General features: G+C 39.8%; 1 long non-coding RNA gene across 1 annotated transcript in view; it reads left to right on the top strand.

The window, feature by feature from the left end:
* The window catches only part of LOC139440938 (uncharacterized), a 145,764-nt gene extending 141,848 nt beyond the window's left edge, over positions 1–3,916 (top strand). The window contains exon 6 of the long non-coding RNA XR_011651269.1: positions 3,740–3,916. This is a non-coding gene — a long non-coding RNA (uncharacterized lncRNA). The remainder of the gene's footprint in view (positions 1–3,739) is intronic.
* The last annotated feature ends 11,939 nt before the right edge of the window (positions 3,917–15,855 follow it).

Below are 15,855 nucleotides of genomic sequence, written 5' to 3' on the forward strand. Positions count from 1 at the left end.
AGCTGCCATCCCAACCGTATCATTCCTCAAACATCTGGGTGGTTTCTACCTCTCTTCTTCCAGATGTTTTGGTATCTTGTAGAAATAGCCTTAAAACACTTGTCAGTATTGAATGAGCAGCCTAGGCTGTTACTCACTGGAGGATGTGTTTGTAGAAGACATTATAATTTGCATAAAATTACACTCGGTGCAGTAGACAAGTTTCCTCCTTCCCACCAGGCTGCCTTCTGGGCTGGCTGCTTATTTCCTGCTTCCCCTGGGCTCATTCTTCTCTGCCCTTTGGGGACAAGGCCGCTTCCTCCTGCTTAGCTGGTAGGGACTGGACTGAACTATTAAATAGTCATTTTTATCTTCACGATAAATATAATACTTAGGATATGAAAAGGAAGAAAATATGATGAAATAGTAGAAGCAAATGTCTCTTAGGGAGACCTTGGCAGAACACGGCATCTAGAAAGGGAGCTGAGAATTCTGTTCCACATGGTGCTGCACAAAATTCGTCTGAAGTATGGACTGAGCATCGTGTTTTAAGGTGCATTTTGACAAAGTGAGGTACAACTGAGGGGTATGACAAGAACAATGAAGAGAGATGGTAAGCCGTATGAGAAATAGTTTAAGGGACTGCAAACTTTTAGGCTGAATAAGAGACTGTTGGTGAGGATGCGGGACGGTTGGATAGGATAACCCTCTCCTAGGAATTGACAAGTTGTCAAATGGAAAAGACACTGAAGTTATTTGATGTGATTCCAGAATGCTTATCAAGGATTAATTGAAAGAAGTTGTCATTTAGTACCTCATTTTACTGTTAAGATATTAGCATTAGGTGTAGATAGCTTTCTTTTACCATTATAAGGTAAAAAAACAAGACAAAATGAATCCAGACATAAATTGAAGTGACATAGACTTAAGTAGCCATGGTATATTTTGTCTCAATAGAAAAAAAGAAAACCTTCTTAGAATTTATCTGTTCAATGAATATTTACCAAAAACCCATTATGTGCCAGGTACTTTTCCAGGCACTACAGTGAAAGCAGTGGAAAAAAAAAATAGAGTTCTTGCTCTCACAGTGCTTTCCTTCTATGGTGAGGGGGCTGGAGTCACCAAAGAGAGAAACAGAATGTGCATTATGTCCAGAGGTGGTACTTGCTGTAGAGAATAGGGGGCTAGAGTGGTGGGATACTCTTTTAGACAGAAAGGTCAATTGCTATTATGTGCACATGGAATGGAACACATTCAAGGGACAGGATAATAAGAACCCGTCATAGAAAATGCTCCAGGGTTGTCAAGGGACATATATAAATATAAAGGACACGTGGACAAAGCTAAAGAGGAGTAGGATCAAGGGTGGGAGGTGGGGATGGCTGGGGTGGGGAGGAGTGAAGGGGAGAAAATGGAGACAACTGTACTTGAACAACAGTAAAATTAAAATTTAAAAAAAGAAGAAAAGGAAATGCTCCAGTTAAGACTGGATAATTAATTTTGGGAGGATATGAAGCATTGGCACCTATTCGTTTTTGTGCTTGCTTACCCCACTAGTTTATATATTATTTATGAGTGTGGGGAACGTCTCACCTTCCTCTACATGGCTAACACTGCCTACTGCAGTGTACACATGCAATGTACATTCTACAGGAATTTAGGCATTGGATACAATGTACAACCCCCCCAATGCTATCTCAACTCACATGGCATTTGATTTATTTCTTTCGTGAGCATTCACCCTCTTTCATCTCTGTCAATTTTATCTCTGCCTTTCTTCTCTAAGCCCTGGGCAAGTGAGTTGCTTTGGCTTTTTAAAATTGCAAAGATGTAAGAGCTTCCGTGATAGGATGAATAATGCAAAGTGTGGGGAAGTTAAGGTTGCCTAAGAAATCACTGAATCCCTCTGGTACCCGTACTTTCAAAGCAGGACTCCTCCCTGAGCACATCTTGTGAAAAACAGAAATAGTAATCCAACTTATTTTGGAGGGGAAACCCAACTTGTTCTGTTAGGATTAGATTCAGCTGCATGGAAAGAAAATCTAAATTAACTCTGATTAAACACTAAAGGTTTTATTTGCTCATAGAAATCCCAGAGGTTGTATTCATAAAGCAGTTGCATAAAATCTTTGGGGAATCAGCATCCTTTGAAATCTCTAACACACCTAGAGTGAGGTGCTCTCATCTGTATGGTCTTGGGGTAACTGGAGGGCCAGTCACCATATAATAAATTTGACTTTACAAAAACGAACAATAATCCCTGAATTACTTTAATTTGTTTTACATATTGGAGATTTCTGTTTAATAAATGAATCTCGGTGCTAAAGAAATTAGAAAACTACTAATCTCTTTTACAGACTAGGACACTGAAGCCCGGAGAAATTAAATCTTGCTTGAGAGCCCAGAGCTAGCTATTGACAGGGCCAAACTGAGAACTCCAATTGCCTAATGACATCTGTGCCAGCTCCACTGTTAGGATAGTCCGGAGCTTATCCAAATCGCATAGAACACTGAACGTAGACATAGAAGAGCTAAGGCGCATCGCACTGCTGAGTCATCCATCAGACCATACCTCTTCCCTGCTGAGTAAATATTACTATCCTTTTGAGTGATGAGGATTTTTGAAAATTAGGATAGAAACTGTCTTTAGCAACATCACACTATTTGGGGCAACAAATTTACTCTCTGGGCAACATGAAAAAGTACAGGAGAAACTGTTCCTGGGGACATAAGAATAACACTGATTTTTCTTTTTTCAAGGAAGTGAGATTCAGTTACTACACCAGTCAGTTCTGAAACATCCCTGTCTTTTAAAATAATTTTTTAATTGTTTTTTATTGTTTAAGTACAGTTGTCTCCATTTTACTGCCTTCCACATTTCCCCACCCCACCTATCCTCACCTCCCACCCTCGAACCTACCTGCTTTGGCTTTGCCTATGGGTCCTTTGTACACGTTCCTTGATGACCCTTCCTCTTCTTTCCCCCATACCCCTCTCCCCTCCCCTCTGGCCACTGTCAGATTGTTCTTAATTTCAATGTCTCTGGTTATACTTTGCTTGCTTGTTTGTTTTGTTGATTAGGTTCCACCTATAGGTGAGATCATATGGTATTTGTCTTTCACCACCTGGCTTATTTCACCTTCTTATATTTTTTTGTTTCAAACAACTTTCAAAGTATTTTGGAGTAAATTTTGCCCATTAGCAGCAGCAAACACAAAAGATGCAGGACAATCAATTTCAAAAGATTAGATGGGAACTGCTTCTTTTTTATATCAAAACTACTAGAGAAAAATCAGTGTTTTGTCTTTGTATCTAAGTAATACAAGCTATTAACATGAAGCCTCCATGAGAATCGGGCAAAATTGTTTTAAATAGGATTGAATATGTTTGAAACTGAGCAATCTGCCAGAATCAGTTCCTATTTTGTGTGTAGTTGAACTGATTGAATTACCGTTTCTGCCTAGAACCACAGAAGCCCAGGAGACACTGGGGCCAAAACCACAAACAATGGTTCTTTGTCTAAGGGGAGCTCATGGTGGAGTTTTACATGCAAACATGTGTGATTTCAATGTATAGCAGAATGATTAAGAATTCAGCTCTGTTCCAGAGCAGGTCATGCATCTGTCTATTGTTTCTTAGCCCAGCCCCTGATTTATGAATAGAACATTCTACTATGCATGAAAGCATGGAAAAATCTTTTTCATTTTCTTGATTATTTAAAAGTGAAAATTTATCGTACCTGTGATTTGTTCCTCCTCAGCTCAGAAACATTTAAAGTGAACCAACTCCTCCCCTGTCCCAGAGAATGGTGTGAAGGCAGATGAAGTTGGCATGACACACCGCATTGCCACTTGGGGATGAACAGCAGAAACCAGGCAAAAGGGAGGCGATCGCCGGATAACACCGCTGGAGTGATTCCTTCCAGGGGCTGCACATCTGGGTTGTGCTGCTGCCAAGGATAAGGCATGTACTTTGATTAGCTGCAGCTCAGATTTAGAATGTGGAGAAGCAGAACATGTTCTACAACATACCAACAATGTAAAAATGTCCAGAATGAAGTGCCAGCTCTCATGTATACATGTGTACATGTGTGTGCACAAGCACAATGTACAATGTCATGTGTTTGTGCTTCTGAAAAATAGCATAGAACCCTTCAAGCACAAGCTCCACCATGGGCCTGGGAGTTTGAGGCATGCTTCCTGGGAAAAGCCCGTTTTATGTGTATCAGGAGAATACTGAAACAACAGTTGGTCAGAAGGTCTCTGTTTGGAATTAAGATAGACTCATGGCTTGCTGACCAAATAATATTAAAAGATGTTTCTTTTCTTCCTAAACCCATCAGCACTTGGTGTTTCTATAGGTGAAGAAAAATGTTGTAACATTTTAATAGACTCAGAAATTCTTTGCATGTAGTAGGCATTTAATATTTTCTCAGTTCTATGGATTATATTCATAAACTGAATATAATATTCAGTTTATGAATATAATCCATATTTGCACATTTAAATGTACAATGCTCAAAAATAATACCATTTATTTTCCCACTAACTTTCATCTAGTTAAATGACATAATAGAGCCTATAGTTGATCAAGATAAGCAACTAATGATCCCATGAATCTGATTTATTTTGCTTATTACTAATATTGTTTAGACAGCTCATATTCAAGTTCAAAGACCAGGTTTCCAGTGACTGCATAACACCCCGGACTGTTCAATGATGCAGTGAGTTTGGGAGGTTATATACCAACGACCTGGATGGCCAGAGCACCCTAAACCTTATTTATTTCTTTTTATAATAAATATTTGGTCTGCATAAGGCAAAGAACCTTTCATCTTGTCACTGCATTTTGTCTTATGACATGATTCTGCCATAATATCTCATAGTTACGGTGACTCAGTGCAGCAATATAAACGAAATGGTTGATTCTCTAAGACTTATTTTGGCCTATTGGCCAAGCATGTAGACAGCAGATTCTGTAAGTATTCTTAGAGCCTTGGCCCTACCATAATATTAAGGAGTAAAGAAAAATGAGATATAACACATGTTTTCTATTCCCGTATGCTTCTCATAGATACCAATGTAGGTGCCTTGAAAAATAGCAACAGAATCCTAAGTTATTGTAATTATATCTGAGAGCTGGAAAGAAACTTGGAGATTTCCAGTCAACCTCCATAATCATAAATGAGAAACATGCCATCTGGAAGTTTACCCTTTGTTATCTCCAGAAACTAGAGCCCAAAATCCAACCCACAATTCCATGGTTTTGTTCCCCTATTCTGCCCCCCTGACTCATTAAGGCCAACTATGTGCTACTAAATAAAAATAAGGTTTAATGTTTCCTTGTTCTCCAGAGCATTTTTTTGGTTAAACCTGCAAACTTAACTCCCATCTGGTTTCTGCTTCCAAAATCCCTGATGCCACCCAATTCTCTCTGGCTACAGGAATTCTTATTTTTTTCCATATTTGAAAAGTCTCCCATCTATAAACACTACAGAAGTTTTATGTTAGCCTGGAAATTCTCGAAGAATAAGGGGATCCCCAAAGAAAGGGGCATTTTTGAAGTCACTCTCAAGATTTTGATTGGCTCCATGAAGATTCTATGGCATCTAGAAAACACTTACTTATGAATTTTATCCCGTTATTATGCACTAGACCATAGTCCTTTATGTTTGATGACAGTCAGACCACCAGAAGATCTTCCCCACACTGGACGGCACAGAAGGGAGCTGCCCTGCAGCGTCCTGCCCCAGAGCCACACTTCTGTGGAAGTGGGTGTAGGTAAGATCTCTCCCCCCACATTTTTCATTGTCACAAAGGGGGCTCGTGGCGTGTTACACTGTATAGTGACCAAGCATTACCGTGTGGCTTCTAACTGAGCAATGAAAATCCCTCAACCCTGTATTATGTAATGAGTAAAGTACGCACAGAGACACATATGTGCACACACACACTTTTAGATTCTTATTTGTTGTAAATGAGTTAGATTCTTTCAGCACATAGGGAAAAAGGTTTTGTTTTTTTTTTTTTAAGTAGCACACATATATTGGAGGCAGTGCCAGTTGCTTTGCTTTTCTGAAGGGCATTTTAGGAGTCTCACATAAAATATTTGAATCATCTAACTTTGACCCCAAAATACTGTTTCTGAGGATATATTTGCACATGTATACATGCATACACATGCAAGGATGTTCACTGCAGCACATATGTACAAGGATGTTCATTACAGAATTGTTTATAGTAGTCAAAGACTGGTATGACCTACATTCCATCAATAGGGAATCTGTTTTTTAAAAATATATTTTATTGTTATGCTACTACAGTTGTCCCAATTTCCCTCCCTTTGCTCCTCTCCCTCTGATACCCCCATTCCCTCTAGAAATACCCCCACCTTAGTTCCTGTCCATGAGTCATGCATATAAGTTCTTGGCTACTCCATCTCCTATACTATTCTTAATATCCCCCTGTCTATTCTGTATATGCCAGTTTGTTCTTCGTAATCCCTGCACCTTTTCCTTCATTCTCCACCTTGCCCCTCCCAACTGATAAACCTCCAAATGATCTCCATATCTATGATTCTGTTTCTGTTTAGCTTGTTTGCTAAGTTTGTTTTTTAGATTCAATTGTTGATAGTTGTGAAATTATTGTCATTTTAATGTTCATAGTTTTGAACTTTTTTCTTAACTAAGTCCCTTTAACATTTCATATAATAATGGCTGATGATTATGAACCTTTAGTTTACCTAATGATGATGATTATGATCCTTTAGCTTTACCTTGTCTGGGAAACACTTCATCTGCCCTTCCATTCTAAATTATAGCCTTGCTGGAAAGAGTAATCTAGGTTGTAGGTACTTGCTTTTCATCACTTTGAATACTTGTCAATCCCTTCTAGCCTGCAAAGTTTCTTCTGAGAAATCAGCTGATAGTCATATGGGAACTCCTTTGTAGGTAACTATCTGCTTTTCTCTTACTGCCTTTAAGATTCTCTTTATCTTTAACCTTTGGAATTTTAATTATGATGTATCTTGGTGTGGTCCTTTTTGTGTACATCTTGTTTGGGACTCTGTGCTTCCTGAGTTTATATTCTATTTCCTTCACCAAATTAGGGAAGTTTTCTTTCATTATTTTTTCAAATATGTTTTCAACTTCTTGCACTTTCTCCTTTCTTTTTGGCACCCCTATGATTCAAATGTTGATATGTTTGAAGTTGTTCCAGAGGCTCCTTAGGCTACCCTTGTTTTTTGGATTCTTTTTTTTTTCTTGCTGTTCTGATTGGATGTTTTCTTCTTCCTTATGTTCCAAATCATTGATTTGATTCTTTAGCTTTACCCACACCACTGTTGATTCACTATAAATTTTTCTTTATTTAACTTAGTGTAACTCTCATTTCTGCCTAGGTCATATGTTGAAGTACCCAGTGAGTTCCTTGATCATCCTAATAACTAGTGTTTTGAAATCTGCATCTGATAGATTGCTTATCTCCATTTTGTTTACGTCTTCTTCTGGAGTTTTCTTCTGTTCTTTCATTTGGGCCATATTTCTTTGTTTTCTCATTTTGGCAGCCTCCCTGCGTTTGTTTCTACATATTAGGTAGAGCTGCTTCGACTCCCTGTTTCAGTAATGAGGCCTAACTGTAGAAAAGAGCACCAGATGTTGGATTGGGTAGAGCCTTAGGTAAGTGCCAGGGTGGGGCAACCCATGTGAACCAGGTTGATAGAGTCTCTGATATGGTGTCACCACACTCTGGCTCTGTGTGGGGGAGGGCTCAGAAAGGGGACAATGGCCACTGCCTGGTGACTGGAGTTTTATCCAGAGGAAGCTGTCCCCTGGCACTTGCCCTGATGCCAGACACTTCAGTTTCTCCCCCTATGCCACTGGTTCCCTTCCAGCTGCTAACCTAGTGCTGGAGCCCAGAGGGAGTGGGTCTGCATAAGTCCTAAGTCTGTTGTGGGCCCTTTAAGAGGAGACACCTGAGAATCCTGCAGTTTCTTCTGCTGTCCCAACACCCACTTGTTTTTATAGCCAGAAGTTATGGGGACTTATATTCCTAGGAGTGGAACCCTTGGCTGCATGGCCTGCTGTGGGGCTGGGACCCCTTGCTCCCAAGGTATATACCTCCCAATTTTTATCCACCACATGTGGGTGTTGGACTGCCCATTCTCCATCTCCACACGTCTCCATGCTTCTCCATGTCTCCGCCCCTCTGACCCATCTGGATGAATGCGACCTCTTTAATTCCTTGATTGTCAGACTTCTATACAGCTTGATTTTCTGAAGATTCTGGGTGATAGTTGTTTCACAGTTTATTTGTAATTTTGCTGTGGTTGTGCAAGGAGGCGAGCCATGTTTACCTATGCCTCCATCTTGACTGGAAGCTGGAAAAAAATTAGTCTTAGTAAAAGTAGTCAGTCTGGAATTTGCTTCTTATTTATAGTCTAAATCAGCACAAAACAAAAAACAATGAAATGGTAAAGCCCTGGTATCCTGCTTTGAGAGATGCTTTTTTGCACAAGAGGCATTTTCTGGAGTTGCTTTGAATAGGCCCTTAGATACCACTTCAGTGTTAATGCTGCCGAGATGTGAGGGTTTACAGTAAAGTAGACTAAACGCCCATGTAGTTTGCTTAATATTGAAAAAGATCTTGTGTGTGTTTAACCAGAGAGTTGCATTAGTATTCAGGTTCCATGTTTTTATTTTCTTCGCAGCCCAAATGGGGTACTATAGCTTATTGGCCAACACCTTTCAACCTGGGTCACCTAAAAGGGACTTCCCAGTGAGACCATCATATCATAGAATTGTAGAAGTACCGCTGGGGATGCCACATTGCTGGTCCAAACCTGCTTTCTGATTTCTCGAAGTGTCTCCAATTTAAAAAATGTTAAATTGGACACAGTCACTCCTGAGTGGTTAACTTAAGAACTTTATAGCTCATCATTCCCTGCTTAAAATAATGTAAACAGCTCAATTTCAGATATGCAATAAGAACTTCCAAAGACACTTCTGCACCTAGAACTGAGGGTGGGTCAGAACCCACAATGTAAATTCCATTAAGGCAGGTCTGTGAACACATGAAATAAAGCAATATAGTTAAGTTTCTCAAGAGAATTTTTGGGGCAGGAAATGTAAATGAATAGGGATAAATTTAATATCTTTATATAATGTCATAGAATTTAAAGTTACATTTTTGTAATATTGCCATATAATAAAGCCTAAGAAAGAGTTCTAGACATTACTCTAAAAGGATCACTACACAATTTTGTTTGCTTTTCTCACTTATTCAAAGAGGTTATAATATTGATAAAACTTTGAGAATGAGACTTGCTTTCAAGAATTGGCAGAGATTTCAGATAAGACTTGTAAAGCCTATTGGCCGAAAGGTCATTGTTTTAAATTTAGCCCAAAGGTCAAATTTGGCCCAAAGGTCATTGGTTTTATCTTTATATCATGAGCACCTTTGTTTATACAGTACCCATATCAGTATGTCTGCTATGTCTTACATATATCTCTGTATATGCATCATATACTACAAGCATGTTTATACTTAGAAAGACTTAGCAAAGAACTGTAGTTTCAACCCTTAGTATACAGCATGATGCATAATGCCACTACAGTTTTATTATGTAAAAAGCATAGCCATCCTAGTTGGAATTAGGATAAACTTTGAATAAAATTCCCAAGTTTGTTGCAACCAATAGGAATAAAAACTTCCCCAGCTAAAGAGAGGTTCAACTGTATGGTAGATTAGCTAGTCGATTAAATTCAGCTAGTAAATTAATTTTATATTCTCTAATAATTAGCTTTGTTAATCTTGTGCCATAAGAGACTTTCTATTTGTGGAGTCACAAATGGCATTTATTGTTGAAAAATATTCACTCCAGTAAAATCTAACCCAGAAATAGACTCCATAACACAATACAGCCAAATTTGTTTAAGGTGGCGGGATGGTGTTGGGAGGGTGGAGCAAATCATGAGAGGTTCAATTTTCTGTAATAGTATCCTGTGTCTACACAGCCTCTTAAATGGGCACGGTGGGAAGCAAAGGCAAAGACCCACTATAGGCACGCTGTCTCTAGATCTCTCATATTTGATTTGGTGCCCAAATCACCCACTGAAATCAGTGCAGCTGACAGATGGTTTTGATTGAGAACAATGGCATAAAAAGCAATAGTAGCAGCCGGCCATTGCTGATAGTGAACTACCTTTTCCTGTGGAATGGAGAGCTAGTTACTTGTCTTGAGATTTCTTCCCCTCTTCAAAGAAAATCAAATTGATTCCTTCAAAGTTATCAAGCATAAAAGAACTCTGTCCCCAAATAGGGATTGCCCTTTCTCATTTCCCTCATGATTTCTGAGATATTCACTGTTGTTACTCTGGTCTTCATATCCTGTTTTTCTGCTTCCACTTAGACATGCCAATTAAAGAAAGATATGGTTTATTTTAAAAATATGGTCCTAGTGCTGACTGTAAAGAGAGCTCTTAAACAGGCCTAAACTCTTCATCGGGATTAGCTGAACATAGTAAGTAAATCCCATGTTGAATAGTGACCTTGTAAAGTCTCCGAAGCAGGGCTGTATTGGGCTTTGTAGCAGCTTAAATGAAACAAACCTTCTTCCCTTGGGCCTCATCAATCCAGGGCCTGGCTATGCAATGGCAAGGTGCCCACTTCAAGGGGCTACAACAGTCTACGGCACTGGTTCCCAAAATGTGGTCCCTGGACCAGCAGTTGTAGTGGCACTCGTTAGAAATGTACAATCTTAGGCCCCAACCAGCCCTGGTGTGGGGCCCAGCACACTGTGTTTTAGCAAGGCTTTCTGACTTTAAATGCAGGCTAACATTTAAAGACTACTGGTCTATTGCATCAAAGGCCTTCTGTTTACACCTTTTGGCTTATACCTGGTTTATTTCACTTAGGGGAAATGCCGAATCCTGGATTGAAAGAAAAGGTGAATAAGCAAATAAGTCAATGGCAAAAGAAGTACCAACATATCTTGACTATATAAGGATAGTTTGATATTTAGACTTCTCTCTCTCTCTAATACAGACATATGTTTATAAATTGTTCATTCATTCAATGAATATTTGTTACTATATACCAGACACCATCCCAGAAATTGGAAATACTGTAGTAAACAAAATATATTAGACCCCTAATCTCGTGTTGCTTACAGTCTAGTAGGGAAGAAACTGAAGTGTATACGTTAAGTGCATACATGAGGTGACACGGGGATAGAGAGGGGCAGGGTACGGGTGGGGTGCTGTTTCGGATAAAGTGGTTACGGAAGTAGAGATTGCTCTTGAGCCCTGCCTTGTATATTCTCAGCCATCTTTCTTATTTTGTCCCTTAATGCAGCAGCCAGGTTCTCAGGGGCATTGTCTAGCAGTACCTCAATTTATGGTGCCTTGCATCTCTGGTGTTTGCCCAGGGGCTTCTCCGCCTCACTGAGTTGCTCCCCTTAACCATGTTGCTGCTCACATGAGCTCACCTGTTCAAGGGAAATAACATCCCATTGGGTAAACTTTGACAAATTAGAGAGGGGGACTTGTAGATAAATACTTGCTCTTCCTCATCTGGGCAGACCATTCTGGGGAGCATCCTTCATCCTTCATCCTTCATCCCCAGAGGGACCCTGCCAGAGCTTGGGCTGCCCACAACTTTGTTCAGGTTATTAATATAACTTTGGTTTAGCTTTCTCTCCTTTCTCCCTGATTCCCTTCCTTAGGATCAATTTTTCCCCAAACTATTGGCATTCAAATCTTTGTCTCAGGCTCTGCTTTTGGGGAAGCCCAGGTCAAGACAGGAGGATTCTATGACAAGGTGGTATTTCATTAAAGATGTTAGAAAGATGAGGGAAAAAGTCACACAGGTATCTTGAGGAACAGTGTTCCAGATTAAAGCACACGCTGGGAGAAGGGACTGTGTTTGGCATGTCCGGCATCGCCCCCAAGGCAGTATTGTTTGTGTGAGTCGGCATGGGAGAAAGAGGGGAAAGTCACAGAAAATAGGGCATAAGAGGGAGGTCAGGTCATGTGGGGCCTCATGAACCATCAAAGAATTTTGAATTTTGTTCTGAGTGAAATGGGGAGCCAATAAAGGATTTTGAGCAGAGAAGATATATGAATCTGAAAGATGTTTTCAAAAAATACATTGAACTCCTTTTTTAAGATTAGACTCTAGGAGAGCAAGGGTAGAAGCAGCAAGCTCATCTAGGAGGTTTTTGCCATAATTCAGGCAACTTAGACTGTGGTGCCAGCAGTGAAAGTGATGCACTCTCAGAACTGGCCCTTGGATTGCATATGGGTGAAAGACAGGAATTAGTAATGTCCCTAAACATTTTGTTCTAAGTAATTGGAATGAATAGCGTATCCAAGAGAATATTCCAGAGCAAGATGGAGAGAACCTTATTTGAAGAAAAGGAACCTACATAGAAGTTAATGCATATTCTGGTTCCTCAGTGGCAATATAACAGCTATGGCCGTCGGAGAGTGAGGCACTAAGCTCAGCCTATAAAGTTATACATGGACACTCTCCAGAATAGTAGGAATTCATCCCTCATCTTTTCCTAGGACATAGCAGACATCAGCAAAATAGAGGCATATTCTCAAATAATACTACATCAACAACACTTCCTTAATTATATTTAATCCTTAACACCACCTGAAAGTTAGGTACATTTATTCTATTTTATAGATGATGAACTTGGCAAAGCAGAGCTAAGAAACTTCTCTAATGTCTCACTGCCTAACAGGGGTGTCCAAGCTGTGGCCAGCAGACCGCATGCAGCCCGGGATGGCTGTGAATGCGGCCCAACACAAAATCGTAAATTTATTTAAAACATTATGAGATTTGTTTTGTGATTGCATATCACAATGTATTTAATGTGTGGCCCAAGACAACTCTTCTTCTTCCACTGAGGCCCAGAGACACCAAAAGTTTGGACACCCCTGCAAAGAACAGATCTGAGATTTAAGCCCTTGTCTTTCTGCTCAACTTATATTTATTCTTAATCACCAGTGTCTCCTCCTGTCCTCATTTCTGGCATGATTGCTTTTTATTTCTCCCAAGTTTCTTTCTCTCTTATGTAACAGTGAACTATAAGGATGCCATAGACGGTATACAGTTTCAGGATATTAGGCCTAGACTCTTTCTGTCTTGTTGCTCTGGTAGCTTCTTTTTAATCTCTTTCCTTCTGTCCCTTTTGCAACAGGACTTTGACCAGAACTTTTAGGTGGATACAACAGTGGGTACAAAGTTATTCTCCCCTACTACCCCAGCATAGGTAATCATATCAAATTGTTTTTATTTTACTATTTTCACTCATCCCTTCATCGCTTATTTCTGTACTCTTCTAAGATGTTTTTCTTTCTTCATCTCAATGAATTTTTCTCCTAAATGTATGAATATTAAAGATTAAATCATTTTTGAGATGAATATAAATGGCTCTACAATGAAATAATAGGTACCAGCTGACATGACACATAGATTATGTTTTTGTCTCTACTTTCCCCTCATTTAAAAAATATTTTCAGTAAGGTCCAGTTTCCTTCAACAAGTGGTTCAAGGTCACCCCTTGTGTATTTGTGTTCCACTCAGAAGGCTGGGGTGGAGTTTGGCAAGAGGTCTAGCCAAAAGAGTTCTGAGGGCAGGCTGACAACTAAGAGGTGCCTACTCATAGTTAACCATGAACACAAAGAGAGAATTCAAGTTATATATAGTTAAGGAGAATATCCCAGGCCATAGCAAGAAAAGCAAGACCAAGTTTGGGCCTAATGAATGTAGTGAACTTAAAATCAGGAGATCATGTAATAAGGTCATAGGTCAAAAGGATCAGAAACACATGGGCCGGGGGGGGGGGCAGTGTGTAGAGTAGGTTAGAACAAGTTGTTCAGGACCAAATTTGTGACTGATCAGAGGGTATTGGAAACCTGTTTTTATGTGATGCTACATACGTGGAAAAAGGATAGCATGGACTAAAAGCCTGAAAACTGAATCTTGTTCCTAATTAGGCACGTTGTAGGAACTATAGGCTAATAGCTTAAATGTCCATCATGCAAGTAGCCATGGTCAGCTCTGACAGCTATTTTTATGCAAATATCTCCACACTGTTAATTCATTCATTCTTGCACTGTCATTGGCCTTTGCAGACATGCATCAAGCCTATACTTTATATCAAGAGTACTCTATTCAGGAGTAGAATTGGGAATAGGAAGGTGAACCAGCACAGTCCTGTTTCCAAGGAGTTTTTAGTTTTGCTTGGAAGCAAATTTAAACCAAAGACTGAACAGAAATGACCTGGTATGATAATGCTTTGATGGAGGCAGACATGAGGCTAGATGCAGGCACAGAGTACCACGCTGCTGTCACAGGTGGCCTCACAGGCGAAGTTGTGCTTGCACTGATGTAGAAGCATTAGTCACAGTTTGCTGGCCAGAGAGCGGGGAGGGGAGGAGTGGCATAGGAAAGTGTTTTCCAAGCAGGTATACCTGTGAGTGCTGGGGAATAATCATGTATGGTGTACTCAGGAAACTTTAAAGAAGCTGGTATTACTATACAATCAGGCCCTGTGATGTTGGTCAGGGTGGGCAGGTTAGCCAATGATGAGGCTGGAAGAGTTGGGTAGGGTAAAATTCTGAAGGAGGCTGCACTCCATGCTATGGAGTTTCAGAATTATTAGATGATGGCGAGCTATTGGGGTGATTGTGTAGAATAGAACCACATGAATTGCATGTTAGAAAAAGCCTTTCAGTAGTCCCTTATGGTATGGAAACAAGCCGTTACTAGATGGAGCTGTAGTGACCAGAGACCCCTGGAGAGACATTATAAGAACCCATTTTATTCCGTGAACTTAGAACACTGTAGGGGCAAAAAATTTCAGAATCACCTCAACAATAGTATTTCTTTTCCTAGGCTAACCTTGAGCCAGTAGTGTTTGAAAAGTATAATTTTTGTTATATGTTCTTTTTAAAAAATAAATTATTTTCAGATAATTTAAATAAAGTCATTTTTTTTTTCTATGAGGACCTAGCATTTTGGATGAAAAGGGCTGTCTTAAAGAAAAACATCTATTTTTCCAGTACACATTTTTGACTAGTCAGAAGAAGTACTTCTTTGTCTGAAGGAGGCATTCTCTAAAGAAAGGCTTTTTTTTTTCTTCTGGACATGGGTCACAAAGTCTCTTGCCCCAAGTACCAAGGGTATACTATAATTCCTAGCTCTATTAGTTAAGTGTTTTTCTTAAGGAGAAAGTGTTAGCTGTGTTTACCATCATTTTCCTTAGGGGAGTGTAAATATCACTTCCAATTCTTTCTGTACTGGCTTTAATTGAAGAAGAAAGTAAAGCAATATTTACTGCAGAGGAGGTTGAGTGACTGTGTTTCTATAAATAATATGTACTTAAGGGTATGGCCCTTTGAATGCTCTAAGAAAGTTCTGCCTGTAGCTCTGTGCCTTGGATTAAAGATCCTTTAGGCCTGCGACACCATGTTTTATCTCCTGTTGCCTCACACTGCAATATTCATGGCAGGATCTTACTGGTGTTACCCACTCCTGAGAGCGATGGAAAACTGTAGGAAGCGAGGAATGACTCTGAGATAGTTAACCCGAAGCTTCCAAACTTGCATGATCATAACAGTCACCTGGGTTTTCAGAGCACAGATGCTGGAGCCTCATCTAAGAGGCCTCGCTGAACTAGGATCTTCAGAGAGAGGAGCCTGAGCATCTCAGGCAGACAGCAAGTGTCCCAAGTGACTTAAAAACTGCCAAGTTTTGGGAAAGCAAGATTAATGTATCTTCACTCTATAACTGCCCTGTGACTCAAAAAGTATGGTCCAAAGACCATCGGCATTACCCAAGAGTTAGTGAAACAGATTCCTCATTT

Source organism: Desmodus rotundus, chromosome 1 (genome assembly GCF_022682495.2).
Source record: "Desmodus rotundus isolate HL8 chromosome 1, HLdesRot8A.1, whole genome shotgun sequence".
NCBI classification, from domain to species: Eukaryota; Metazoa; Chordata; class Mammalia; order Chiroptera; family Phyllostomidae; genus Desmodus; species Desmodus rotundus.